The sequence below is a fragment of the Strix uralensis genome, chromosome 3 (assembly GCF_047716275.1).
Source record: "Strix uralensis isolate ZFMK-TIS-50842 chromosome 3, bStrUra1, whole genome shotgun sequence".
Lineage (NCBI taxonomy): Eukaryota > Metazoa > Chordata > Aves > Strigiformes > Strigidae > Strix > Strix uralensis.
In genome coordinates this window covers 57,259,676-57,275,154 of record NC_133974.1, presented here as the reverse complement: position 1 = coordinate 57,275,154, position 15,479 = coordinate 57,259,676, and the positions used below count along the sequence as shown (strand labels likewise).

The 15,479-nt window shown below is 38.2% G+C and overlaps 1 long non-coding RNA gene across 1 annotated transcript; it reads right to left on the bottom strand.

Annotated features, from left to right (window-relative positions):
* Positions 1-222: 222 nt before the first annotated feature.
* On the bottom strand, positions 223-2,649 carry LOC141941941 (uncharacterized). Its single transcript, XR_012628478.1, has 3 exons — positions 2,635-2,649; positions 1,221-1,311; positions 223-267 (listed from the first exon to the last, which is right to left on the bottom strand). It is a non-coding gene; the product is annotated as an uncharacterized LOC141941941 (long non-coding RNA).
* Positions 2,650-15,479: the final 12,830 nt, after the last annotated feature.

Here is a 15,479-nt window from a genome sequence, read left to right as displayed (position 1 = left end):
AAATGTTGCATTAATATTCTTTCTTAGTGTTAAAAAAAATTAACAGAATGGATTAATGAGAATGTACTAAACAATAAATACTATGCATCAGCCCACGTTTCACTTGGGGGATTGAACATTTTCCTTTGTTTACAATTCTGCCTTCTCATTTACCTGAAATAATGTTGGTACCAAACCGCCAATCCCAGTTGTTAAAAGCTGACAGAAGGCTGTTTATGATCAATGCCTCATTTGTTCTTCTTTTTTTCCAAGATTCAGGGAACTTCTCTATTAGTTAAAGAATAAAAAGCAGTTTATTTCAATGGCTTTCTCTGCTAAGATTTCTTTTCCTCAAATAAGTTTGAAAAAATGGCTTGTAGATACTCTGTTATTGCTTTATTTTCTAATGCATCATATCACACTGGATTACAGGGGGTATCACTCAAATTAAATTTACTCTTGAGAGATGCAATAACTTTCAATCAAACCACAGGTACTCAGCGTCCTTCAGAAACGGGCCTATAATGCAGGATGAATGAATGAGAGTGAGCACAAGCACTGTAAGACTACAGACCAAATCAACTGGGGAAGAACAAATTACCATTGTGGGATGCAAATAGTTACTGTCTTAGAAAAACTCTTCTGATTAGCTGAGTAACTCACAAATTATGTATGATCCCAAGAAAAAACATTTCTGATAATGCAGTTCCTCGGAAATGGTCCTGTGATGAAATGATGTCTGCTTTCCAGATCCAGATTCAAATGGCCCACATTCAGAAATGCCTGAGTACTGGCTTAATGTTATTATACCAGGCATCAAGAATAATAAATAATTGGGAAATCATCTTTAGTAAAATGTACATAGTTTTCCTATTAGGCAGTTTCCAAGCTTCTTCTGACTGGCTACCTCTCACCTACTATATCTAGACACAGGGAAAGCTAGTAAGTAGGAAAAGTGGAAAGGTGCAAAAAGCCAGAGCGCAGAACCCACACCGGTAGAGAAACCCTTTTTGATTAAGTGTGCCTGCACGTGGGCTAAAGCTCTTCCCACCAAACACTCAAATCACCTGTGTTCAGGGTCCTTCCAAGAGCAGGATGGATTTAGAGCCATTCTCACCACTGACCCCAAGTCACTCTTCAATGAAGAAATCCCTGTATACTAAAAGCTTCTGATAGTACTGTCTTAGAGTCCACCCCATCTAAAGGGCCTGCTTAGATCTTAAATTGAAAGGGTCTCTTACTTGTTAAGATGCTCATCATTCGTGCGTTTGTCTCAGACAGTCACACATATAGGACAAATTAAAGCAATTGCAAAAGTTTCAGTTGCAGGAGCTGTGGAGAAATAGCACACTTTGAAGAAGCTGTTTTCTAAAGTTGAGACAAGATAATTGCCTCGACTCTTCCTGCTTTGAGGAAATGAAAGTGTTTTCAGAAAACTTTTCATCCCAAGCTAATACTTAATGGCTCATAAAAACATGTGCTTAGTGATCCCATATTAGACGCTTTATAGTTTATGTTCAGACTCTGGTTTTGGATGATGTTTTAAATGCTTGTGAAAATTGACATTTTTATAGGGACTGGACTATTACGAACCTTGATATTTGTCCTCTGAAAAGAAAAAAAATCACTATGTCTTGCATCTAAAATATAATTGCTTAAAGAAATCATCATAACCTGACATATATTACAATGTATGCAAAATGGACTATTTCAAGGCAATACACAAGGTGTCCACAATCTACTGAGACTCATTCTTTTAGTGCTGCTTTTTCCCATACCAGACGATACCAAAGTTTTTGGCTTGATTCTAGTGCCTGGTGGGATATTTTGTACTTTTATTTTTCTCAGCTTTAAAAATTGCTTCCCAAATTCTTTTTTGAATCTGTTGATACTCAATTTACATCATATGTGATGGACTGGAAAAACAGTTCCGATCGGTGTTCTGTGCCAATTAAATTTTTGTTGGCCTATATAACATATTTGACTACTGCTTTTTTAAGCTCTGTTCATTTATTTTAGGTCCTTTTAGCCCTAAAATCAATTTCCTTCCCCTGAAAAATGAAAAAGTCCTACATTCCATGTAGCAACTTGTTTATAGGTCTAAATACGAGTCAGCAAAAGATGAAATTAATAATTATTTATTATTTAAACTAGATGTGACCTAAAAATTCTTCTAAAAATTGACACGCTTACTGTTTAGAAGGGCTGTGATCCATATCCTGGTGCTACAAACATTAGGAGCCTTTCAGAAATTTGTATATATGAATAATTCTATATGCAAGAGTATACCAGAGAATTTGCTGAAAATATACATTCATGTCTAAAGTTAATAGAGCTACTCAGGAATGTAAATTTACTTATATGCATCATAGGTTGCAGGCCAGGAAGATAATGCTACATATTCCAGTCCATATAATGACAACTTGCTCACCTAGCACGTATTCTATACTTCAGTCCAGTAAATTTGGGTTACTTTTGACAAGAAAAAAGGATTTGAATCATAATTATTCAGCACAAAATTAACAAGTGTTACAAGAAGGCACTAGTTTCTGTTGCTCTGAATTTGGTGCTTGATTATATCATAAAACAGTTGCTGCCTCAACAGAGGCTTTCATTTTTATCGAACTAGTTTCTCTAAAAACAAACACAACTCACCTCCCTACAGTAAATCCTGGAGAATTCAGCAGGATGCACACACAATAACCTTCTGGAAGACATAAATGGTCTCTTAATATACATCTGAGGACCTACCAGTGCAAGAAAGCTACCTATTAATGGAGTCTACAGTCCAAATAATAAGCAATAAAAAGGAAAAAAAAATGATAGCTATATAAGTTGCTCATGAAACAAAACAATTTCAGTGAGAATTATTTCTCATTTTACATAGAGGGATATAATTTTTCTCTATTTCTATATATGTATATAGAGACAGATATATACATATTCTCTCTTTAAAATATCTTGTATTAAATTCTGTGTGTAAAGTCCAAGGCAATTCACTTTCTGCAAGGTTAACATTTTATACCTCAATTCATGGTACCCATCTCTGCATTTAATGAGCAAAGCTCATGGAGCTAAAAATATCTCCTTTCATTGCTTATTAACTCCATTTAGCTAAAAACCAAGCACCCTCCATTTCCATTGCAGACAAAGGGTATGCATATTCAGCACCTCCAGGAGGGGCACATGGGGTGTGATTCTTCCTGAGTGTATGGATGTATATCTGTAATGTGCACCATGCATGTAAACTACATCTTCTACTGACTTTCAGAAAAGTTGCGGATATTCAGTATGAAGAAATCTGATCATGCTTACACACAATTCAGTGTAAGGAATCAGGCTTGTGCCTGCAAATCTATTAGCTCAAATAGGTTTTCTGCATGCCTCTGCTGATCTAAGAATGAACCCTTCAATGATTGGGGGTTTTTTTAATAAGCTATCTTGCTAGCAGTTGAATACTACGTTATTTAGGTCCCGGGAGAATACTATACCAATTTAGCTGAGTGTTGTTTTAAAGTTAAAGTGATGAGGGAAATCCAGTAGCCTTAACCTTTATTGTAACCCTCACTTAATTTCAACTGCCTGGGGTTAGGTGAAAGTAGAGATTATAAAATGTAGCAATGATCTTATAGACTCTAAAGTAACACAACTTTTGTAATTGAAGTGATATTACTGTGCAGTGATCCAACTTTGTTTTACACTCCAGAATAACCTATAAGCTTGCAAGACCCACTCTATTTGTTCTTTTGGTACACAGGCACAAATATTTCTGCAGTTTGCCAGGTTTCAGGTGAGACTGAGAAACATCTGCAATGCACTGGTTTTGTAGCCTTAACAAATGGTTGCTGTTGGTACAACGTGCAACATATGCTTGTTTAAAGATTCATTCCTCACTTTCAGGTTTCTGGAAATGTTGTAAATTTTACTCACCAGCCCACAGACCAAATCCTGCCTCATGAGCAATAGGTACACACAGTCAAGCAGCATGAATCTGCCAGAGGCACAAAGAATGAGTCAGCTTTTTTGGAGCCAATCCATAATGCTGGATTCCAAGATTTAGGTTATGCTGCACCATACCATATTTTCCCTGATTTAAGCTACTGTCATAACATTTGCCCACATACAATAAGTCCAACACATTCAGCACTCAGCCCATCACTCAACATATTTCTCAGTGAACTTTCCTGATGAACAATATCCTTACCTCCTAGTAATATTTCATTATTCACATTGTAAGCTTACCCATTGCTGGGCATATAAAAGTTACTACTGCTAGCCCATTTCATTCCTACTTGTTTAAGAAATGTCAGAAGCAAATCTCAAGCACAGCTGACTAGAAAACAATTTTTGCATGAGACACAAAGTCTTGGAAACTCCAGTCAACTGTAAAGGATAAAACACAATTTATTCAACTGGAGAGCCTTTCTGCCAATGCTGGGTGTGCTACAGTCAAACATCAACAGCTACAATAGTAAAAGTTTTATTTTAACTAAGTTAATAGATAAATGTAGCAAAAGGTCTTGAAGGCTATTCTTTTCCACTGCACTGGTGGCAGGTGGGACAACTGCAGACCAGTACAGGAAAGACAGCACAAAACAGTAATCACACCAGTTACCAGGAACTTGTTTGGAAAATGCAAAAATGGACAGCGCACATCAATATTAATTTAAACGCTTTCAGTTCAAAGGACTCAGGATGTTGTGGACATCCATGCTAGGAAGCTTTGCAGAGTCATGACCACTGGGAACATTTACTGGCACTGTTAGAAAGAGCCACCCACACAGAGGACAGCATTAAAAGTCGCGTTCAAGCTCAATAGCCCTACTGTGGGGATGCTAGTTCTCCATCCCTTGGGGAATGCAAGACACTTAGTAAACCAAAAGGCTTTCAGAAGGATAAAGACAGTAAAAATAATGCCTTCACTTAGATATTAGGAAGCAGAACACACAGAGATATCTTTCATAGGTGTCTGTCTAGAGGACAGCTCTCAGTTCGGATGAGGTCCTTTTCTTTGCAATCTGTATGCTGACCAGTGTCCTCCCCCTTAGGGAGCCTTACACACTCTTTAGAAGCAATTTGGAGCAAGACAGACCGCTTGTTCCCCCTCTCTATGGGGCATGTATCTTAGTCAGAGTCAGTCTGTTCAGACAAGTACAATCTCCAGGCAAGAGATGCTGCCAACGTTGCCTGCAAGCCAAACTTCATGGCTGGCAGCACAGGGTGAGTAGGAGGTAAGTCAGAAGGAGACATAAGTGAATAATCATAAGGCTGCAACACAACTTCTGCTTAAGAAAACCTTTTCCCCTCGCCATCTTGCTCACCATCTCAGCTCTGAGTCATGTTGCCATGACACAGTATATGGTTTGCTCAAGATGCTCTTTCCTCACTTTATATCTTTCAAGCAACAGGTTTGAAGTTGACCGTAATTATTCACCAGAGCCAGTGTTTCTCACATTTAGTGTTGGCTGTGAATACTTTGCAATTTCTTGTGAATATGTCATGCTTATTTCCTCTAGAAAAGTCTGTTAAATATAAACACAGTCTGTAAATACATATTACACACACAGACATACTACAGAAAGAAAGAAAGAGAACACGAGAGCTAACAACCTTTAGGACAAAAATCATTTATAGAAACAAGAACTATCATTTAAGCAACAGCATCTTAATCCGTTTCATTAATAGCTAAGAAAATCTGGCAACCATCTTAAGCTCCAACTCTGTCATCTTGATTATTATGAACACTAGCCCTTCCCATTTCCTGGTTTACAAGGGAGATACTGGTGCCCTAGCCATCCTGACACAACTCCCTGTTGAATGCCCTTTTAAAATAAAATGCTGAGACTTCTGCCAGCCCAGCTCCATGTCCCTCACAGTGCCTCACCAGCTCCTGCACCCGACTGTCAGCCAGTCAGCAGAGCATGACATTTACCTGCACATACTAAGCTGGGGAACAGACAGAAGGAAAAGCAAACCACTAGCAGCCTTTCCTCTGTGAAGATCCCAGTTAGAGTCCCTATGGATGGCCTTCAGCTCCTCAGAGGTTTCATGTGAACCTTGGGTATGGCGAGGGGCAAGAGAGGAGTACTCACAAGAAAGGAGCATGAATAATTCTGGGATGAAGCCAGAAGTGTAAGAATAAAGACCAAGCAACAGAAAACAGGAAGGAGGAGAATATTAATTAAATTGAAAGCAGGTTTCTGGTGCACCAACGAGTCACTGTTCAGTTATGTCATTGTAATTCACGACAATAAAACCACTGTTGTCCCCACCTGCAAAAAAAAGTAAGACTGAATTTTTCAGTCTAAAGATGCAGTCATGCAGATAGAGGCCAGTAAAGACTAGAAGGACATAGGGTGAAGTAAGAACAACAAAGATCCAAGATGAAGTAACTATGACAAATAGGTTTGAATGCAGAAGGTGCCCAAAGAGGAGGAGGAACATAGGATGATTTCTTTCACTTGGACTTTTACCCAGAAGTGCACTGTCCCCTGCACTGAGACTGTGTTGTAGAAATTCTTACATAATGTAAACCATGCTGAAAAAAAGTCAGTGGTCCCAAGATATATGAATGGAGTGCAAGCCTTCATGCAATACATGAGGAATGTTTTCATGATCTTTCTATAGCACAGAGAATGGGGATGCAGCTCTTCTCCTTGTAGGTAAACACTTGTGTGTTCCTTGCAGAAAACTAAGGAAGGAAAAGATTAAACCTGTCAGTAGTATTCAAGCATCTTGTTCATATAAAGAGATTGAATGAAATAACATTTGCTTACTGCCCCACAGCAGGGACCTGCCTGTTCTTTCTGCCTTTTTTACCAGGCTCTGCCTGACAGGGCATCCTGGACCGCATGTACCAGGAATGTGGTTCTGTTCACCCCAGAAAGTCCCCATTCAATCCCATAGCCTTCTTGTATGCATTGTATCACCTCCTACTAAAGCTCTGCTTTACATAAATGCACTGCTATGAGCAATTGAATTTAGAAAGTGACTATAAAACCCCACAAAGATCTTACTTAAGACAAAAATCATTATCTTACTGAAAGAGTTAGAGGTGACCTCTGGCATAAAAAGTAATGTGGCAGTAAAGGGGTTAGTATCTAAAGATACATTCAAATCCAATGCATGATAATAATTCAGAAATTGGCAATCATTTTCCAAACCTCCTGTGCAGAATATAGCTATTATTCCTGTGCCTATCTCTTTAAGGAAGTGAGTTACAGAAGTGGGAGATCTCTTGAGAGAAGTTATAATAAATCTTTACTGACTTGTCTTTTAGGCAGGGAGAAAAATCCATCTATGAAAAGTCTTCAAGGCAAAATGTTACCCAACTTCAGATTCAAACTTTTTATTTATTAAAGGAGATGTAAAGTTGTCTCCAGGTGCTTGATGTTACTTGTTCTGCGTAGTGGAGGTAGTGATGCTACTCCAGGGGAAACATCTTCCACTCTGGCATTGTTGATCTTAAAATATAGTGTAGTATAAATACACAAAGTAATGTCTGTCAGACAGGTACTATTCTAAGATATAAATTACACATTCATGATACACATACAGAGTAGTGCTGTGTAGTCATTGAAAAGAGAATCTGATCAGCAGTATCTGATTTGCAATAGATAAGTTCAATTCATTATGACCCCTGTTTGGCAACTGAGGTGACAGCATCTACATTGAACCCCTGAGCAAGGTTTTCCTGTTTTGGGTTGTGTTATGTTGTTACACTAAGCTCTTTTGTTGTTACAGTAAGCTTTTTTGTTGTTACAGTAAGCTCTTTTGGGTTTTGTTTTATAACCAGTTCCTTCAACATTCAAGAACAAAGACAATTTTTATGCTGAAACACATGATCAACTTACATAGCAAACCAGAAAATTCAAGATTTACTACATTTGTTTCTAAACATATTTCAGTAAATAGTCTAGAGAACTTTGATATCTGACAGGTCTGTCGGTTTTGTTAATAAAAAACCCAAACTGTGGAAGCAAAATACACAGCAGCTGAGATTCCAAGACTCCACAGATGTTTAAATATACCTGTCATCACTGAAAATTATCTCCAAAAATTGTAGGTACCCTTACAGGAATTACTAGAAGCTTTGTGTCCAGAAGAGGAGTTGAAATACACATGGAAAATCCTCCAGTACAAAGGAAATGGGATAAAAGCTGTTTTCTAGCCACACGTAAAATCCATAGCCAAAATATAAAATACTTTCCCACTGATCACATGGAAACTAAGCCTTTTATTAATTTTTCTATACCAGGATGGAATTTTCCACTTCAAAACAGTAGGACTGAATAAAGAACTGATACAAACTGGTCCTAGAAAACAAAACGACACTGCAGCTTTCCAGTAAACAGAGATGAAAGGCCAGATTCTGATCCCGGGCAGGTGACACTGGCAGGCACACTAGCAGGTTTTTGAAGAGCACAATAACATCTGCTAGGTAGTGAAGAGTGGTTTGTGTCAAAATGGCCAACACCCAAGGTACCATGTGAACCACGTACAAGGAAATTTGTACTTACAGCTCCATCTTGCTAGAAGATGTAACTTCACTGCCATTTAAGAAGAAAAGAAACCAGGAACACAGACAGGGAACTCTGCTTCCTTAGAGTTGAAGACTGATTAATTTAGGCAAGGGACAGACCTGAAAGATGACTTTCTGTGAGATTAAGAAACTCAACTCGTTCAATAAATCATGATTCATTGCATGAATGATGTAATGGCCAGGTGCCTTAGTGTGCTGAATAAGATTTTGGTCTGCATCTAGTTTAATGCTTGCCCAAGCCAAACTTTTTTCCAATAACAAGTATCAGGAAATTATGATTCTACATTGGTAATTTAATAGACTCATCTCTCATAAAATTCAGAATCTTTCAAGCCTCTTGTTCAGTTCATCCTGTGCTTTTGAGTTCACATACATGGGTAGAAAAATAATGGAGGAGTGGGGAACTGTAAATACTTTCAAATGTTAAGTCATTAAAAGTCATTGGCGTAAAAACATATAAAATAAAACATGCATTTCAATAAAGAGTAGTGCAAACCATTAGTCTAACACAGGAACAATGAGGTGCATAATTATGAAATGAAGAATTGCCATCTAAATAGAAACACTGTCAAAAAGGGCCCACAGAATTAAAAGGTTCAGGAACTGCCCAGACTCAACATTTTCATTTCACTACCCTGTCAGATCACTTATTTGTAAAAAGGAGCTTCTTTCATGCAAGCCTCAGAAAGGCTACAGCTCAGCCGATACATAATTGTGTCTTTTTGGCTACTAAACCTCAGGAAAGAAACTAACCAGAAAGGGTCCAAAGAGAACAACAAAACAAAACAAACAAAAAAAAAAACACAAAACAAACAAAAAAGTAAAAATCAAAAGTGTAGAAAACCCAAAGAAAAATTGGAAAAACTGACATCCAGTTTACTAAATCAAGGATTAAAAAAGACATTGTAACAATTTTCAGATGTTTAAAAGATAAATGTTCTTTGTGTTCACTGGTGAAAGGAAAATAAGAAATGAGTTTAAATTAAGGAAAGAAGATGTAAGGTAAACATGAGGAGGGAAAAAAATCTCTATAATTAGAAGGATAATTAGGCAATAGAACAGAGAAGCACTTAGGAAGGTGATTGACCCACTTGACTGGGATGCTTTTAAGAACAGAGTATGCAAACATCTATGAGAAAGGCTCTTGGTATAACTGAATCTGTCTCAATAGAAGGATGGACCATAGGACCTCTCAAGGACCCTTCTAGCAATATTTATCATGATTATATCATTTTACAGTTTGGGTACAAAGCTTTCCCATTTGTAATGTAACAGACACATTGAAGATATGTAATTGTTACACCTAGGGATGGATCATATACCCCTATTCTTGGAAGGATTAGTTATTTGGGAGAAACGTGAGAGGCAAATAAATATTCTCTCAGAGTTAAAGCAGTGGTTGCTACTGCCCATAAAGCCAGCTACATATAACACTAGTCAGAAACTGAGCTACATGGAAGAAGAAACAGGCATATTCACTGTGGACATACTGCAAATTCAGAAATCTGATTGCTCTTTATGGAAGCTGTCATTACAAAACCAAAGCCTAAAATGCCAGATGCATAAACACAGAGAGAAGCAGAAGGTCTGAGAAGTAGAAGCAGAAAGCAGAGATGCATTTGTGGCATCCAGAAACAAAATTAAAGGATTTTTTAACAGAAAGCAGGCTGCAGAAGAGACACACAGAGAGAGAGAAGAAGTAGAAGATACAAAAAGAAAAAGGAGGACTTGTATTATTAAGCAAGAAAACTATTCTGTTACACAGCTCTACTGATTAGGATGATCAGGGTTTTGTAAATTATGGTTATATCAAGAAATCACCTGACTTTCCCTTCCCCTTACAAACAAAAACAATGTTCAAGAGGCTGAATACAGACAAAGCAGTTGATTCAAAAGAAGTTAGATAATAAACATGAAAATGGGCACCTGCCTGCAAAGCTGACACTGGTGAAAAGTTCTCCATTTGTCTTAGAAGTCAAAAAAATGATTTTTCAGGAAAACAGGAGTTCTGTATTTATCCTTAATTCATCCAGGTTATTAACATCATGATTAGTTTAACTGACTGAAAACATACATTTAAAATTAGACCTATACTTACATTTTTTACTCAGTCATCATGAAATGGGTGAAAATGGGCTTGGAAATATAACTTAGCCTCACAAAAACTGTATTTTTTCTGTCAGCAATCTGTTTTTTTAAGGTCTCAGACAATCTAATAGGCCCATATTTAAATTCATTGCTAAATCAGGACTTAAATAGGCTTTATTCTTTACAATCAAGTTCTACTTGTGTGTTGGCAATTCACTTCTGAAGGGTTAAGTCAGTATATAAATCTGCAAAGACTTCATTGCATTATTCTGAAATAAAAGAGAGACTGACAGCAGAAAAAAAACCTGAGGTGTGGGAAGAGAACATTTGTACAAAGAATAATGTGTTCACCACAATTTTTTTAATCTCATTTTCTGATATCTGAGACAATTTGAACAAGTGATTTCCTTTCCTACGACCCAGCTTCTTCTCCTGTTAATCCTCCTCCAAAAATATAATGCTTTCTTGTGGCAGTTCAGCTCCCTGTCATGCAAATGAACATAAATGTTACAAACTCATCATTAAGACTACACTGAAAGAGCAACTGTAAAAATGGGCTATGGAGAGATGAAAACTCCTATTAAAAACAAAACCAAAACCAATTGAACAACTGGAAGTCCTGGGTATCTCCCTCTTCTCTTTAGCAAATAAGGATTCAAATACAACTCATTTATTCCAACACAATACAGAACAACTTTGTTTGAATCAATAGGGCTATTCTCAATTTACATCAATGCAAGGAGGATAAGAATTTAGCTTTTATGCTTCAATTAATTTTTCCTAAGTATTAGTAATGACACCCGTTGCACATATTTGGGTATCTCATCCATTTCACTGAATTAGGAATTTAGGGAGAAACAAAGGTTTTGTGGAGGAAAACACTTTTTTAAAAGTTGAGTCTTGGGTGTTCAGAAGTAAGAAGGAATTTTTTTCAATTGTGTGGTTCCTAAAGATGACATACTGTTAGGTGGTACACTCATCTTTCCTAAAAGCAAGTTAATTCCCTTGAGATTGAAGCTATAGTCCTCCCACCATTTCTCACATTCATTCATCGTAATTCCAGAAAGACCATTTTCAGATTATCAAACAGCAGCAGCACAGTGGGCAGAGTGTACTGTGTCAGAATGCATTGTTTGAAGGAAAAAGTACCACTGTAACCTGGCTGCGTTTCAGATTACAGTAATAATAACAGTCTGGACACCTTGGCAAGGCAGATACAACAGTACAAAATTAAAAAGAAAAAAAAAATAACCACAGCATTCAGGATTATGCCTAAAACAATAGAAGAATAACTAACCAAATTTTCCACTTTCCATACGCAGGGTTTTTAGAATACCATTGTCTACTGATTTTTTTAAAGCTTCATCCTACAGTTATTCTGTAGAAAAGGAATGAAATAGGTCTTCATATATATTATGCATCCTTTTTGATGACTTAGAAACAGCTTTGAAAAAACTTGGAAGGCAAATACAGTGAGACAGGAGTTTCATCCAAAACCCCGCTTTACCGGTGTAGAGGTTGGTTATGAAAATAGTCACAGAATCACAGAATCATCTAGGTTGGAAAGGACCTTGAAGATCATCTAGTCCAACCATTAACCTAACACTGACAGTTCCCAGCTACACCATATCCCTAAGCGCTATGTCAACCCTAAACTCAGTTACAATGTGGAGAGGGAGGGGCCAAAACTGAATTTAGGATGGAAAACTGATTAGGAAGAGCTGGGTGAACTGTTGGTAGCACCAGGTAGAAGGGAGTAATGAGGAAAAATCATAAGTAGTGCTGCTCAGAGGAAGCAAAGGAGTAGGAAAAGGAGGAAGCAGTTCCTCAGAGTGAAGATTGGGAGGGAGTAAGCCCAGCATCCCCTGATGTGGTTTAATACAGTGGGAAAACTATGAAAAGAGGTGTAAAAGCAATTGGGTAACCTTCCAAACAACAGAGCTGAGATCTCAGACCCACTAAGAAGCAGACAGGAGATGATGGAGGGGATTGACCTATTCATTTTGAATGAGTGAGGGAACTTCTGGAGAATGGAAGAGAAGGAAACTAGATGGACACAAGGCAAAGGAAAGCAGTGCAAGAGGACAGTGATGATAGCAATGGTGACAGGGAAAGGGAAACTGCAGGAAGAAAAAGAAGGAGCTGGAGTGGAAAACAACAGGGAGATGCAGGGGACAGAATAAATGTGGTGAGTTGCAGACAAGCACAGCTGCAAACAAACAAAGTGAGTACTTGTGTAAGAAAAATTTTCTCAGCTGTCTTCCAGGAAAATGGGGTGTTTTCTGCTCTGCCCACATACACAGCCCAGCTAGAACATCACGGACTGTGTGGAATCCATCACAAGGACAACATGCTCTTCCACAGCCAGCAAAAAGCGCACACAAATCCCTGCAGACTAAGTGCTTTCAAACCAAACCTAGCAGTTCATACAGTTAAGCTAATCTTGACTTTATTTGGCATTTTCCTGCTCTCAGCATATTCAAGTCACAGCACAACACTGCTCACCGCGCAACGGCAGGCATGAGGTAAGTAGGGTCTGCTGTGGAGAGCACAGAGCACTGACTGACCTATGCTGTAGCTCCAAACCGGAAACATGTTATGTGGACCTCAGCTCAGCACTTTAAATGCAAGTCCAACCATCACCTTTTTGATAGATGTGTAATCCTTAAATTTTGCATAATCAACATGTCCATTTAATTTGATTTAAGCAACTCTGATGCTAAAAGAGCATCTCTCTCTGAAAGCATTTGCCATTCCCACTACTCAGAAACAGCACCAAGCATTTTTGGCAGTAGTAGAAGTCTTCTTGTTCCTGTTTCATGCCACTACCTAACTTTTTTTATTGGACAAAGTTGTCTTCATAAAGCTAATATCTCGCAGCATGTCACTCTATTCATTTCAGTGTCCTTTATCTTTTTTATTACCTACCTACTGATTTTTCTGCCAAGACCTTTCCATGATTGATCTGTTACAACTTTATTAGAAACTGTTCGCTTACAGAAGGCTTGGGGGAGGGGGTCACATTTACTCCCAATGTAATTAAACTGACAACAGTGGCTTTATCCCAAGAAAAAATTTGACTGTGTACATTCTAAATAAATAATGAATTCCAAAATTATTCAACTGTTTCCATATCTCTTGTTTCTCCTCTAGAGAGTTAAGCTCTATATTGAGCCATGCATCTTGGTCTTGTACACATCCTTTAATATCAGGAAGTATCAACAGTAATTACATCAGAATCTGTGACTTAGTTAATTGGATTTAAAATATTCTGATCATGAATCTAGACCAGACCTGGTTTTGTATCACAGGTAGGTTGAATTGCTGGCATAGCAGCTATGCAAGCAACATTTGTTAGCTAAATTCCTCATCCGCATTTCATTCATTACATATTGTTATAAAAGCAACGAAAACCATAAGAATCTGAAGTCACTTATAATTACAGTCTTTCTTTCTATACCTACCTTATTACACATTTCATTCTTCTGTTTCTTTTGTACTGTGTGTGCTCTTACCACTCTCTTGCCAATCCATGAGAGTTTGGTTTATTACACCATGTCAGAATTAAGTAATAGGTTTTCCTGTAACTCGTGTGTTGTGTTCACCTCCTCACCTTTTTATTGCCTCCTCTCTGCTCTTCATAATCACTGTTCTCTCTTTCTTTCTGGAAACTAGCCATCACTCTGCCCAATTTTGAATCTTCAAACTGGTTTCCACCTGGAAGTCTAAACATTGCCAATTCCTCATCATTGTATTTTTTAATGTTAGGACTGGCCCCTGGGATTTTCCTGAGAGAAATTACTCTGTGACTAAGTTTTTTGACAAATGTGAACTCTGAAAGTACAAATTTGATAAGACAGAGGGAACTCTTCATCCTTCATAGCAGCAAGAAAACCCACACAGTTGTAAACTCTGACTGGTTGACAATATTTAAGAAATATTTTCACAGAATCACAGAATCATCTAGGTTGGAAAAGACCTTGAAGATCATCTAGTCCAACCATTAACCTAGCACTGACTGTTCCCAACCACACCATATCCCTCAGCGCTATGTCAACCCTAGTCTTAAACACCTCCAGGGATGGGGACTCCACCACTTCCCTGGGCAGCCCATTCCAACACGTAACAACCCGTTCTGTAAAGAAATGCTGCTTAATATCCAGTCTAAACCTTCCCTGGCGCAACCTGAGGCCATTCCCTCTTGTCCTATTGCTTGTTACTTGGTTAAAGAGACTCATCCCCAGTTCTGTGCAACCTCCTTTCAGGTAGTTGTAGAGGGCGATGAGGTCTCCCCTCAGCCTCCTCTTCTCCAGACGAAACAACCCCAGTTCCCTCAGCCGCTCCTCGTACGACATGTGCTCCAGAACAAGTTGCAGAGGGCAAGGGGAGGAAAAAATGTAGTTCAGGGAATAAATAAGTACTCTGATGCAAATACTGTGCATTGTTATTTCTTTGCCTCATGACTTGCTTTTGTCACACATGCTGAAAATATTTTGCCTTTAACATCTCTAGCCCCTGGGTAAAGACCCTTATTATTTTCCATTTCCTTCCCTTTCCCTCAATTGTACATCCACATTTAGGGTTTCACTTATGCCTCATGTTTTTCTTCCAGCAAGTTTTGTCACTATTTTTTAAAATGGGAAGGTGTGGGGGACAAAGTGTGCCAGGACTTATATTCTGTGAACACAGGTTCTGTAAATTTGCAGGTATATAGCACTGCAAAATGTTGACATCTTCACTGCATCCTTCCAACAACAAAAATGAATCCAGCCTTTTTATCCCTTGGAAACCAACCACAGAGCACTGCAATCTGCAATCTTCCACACTGGGGATCTTTTGTTCCCCATCTGGATTAGGGAGAGATACAATG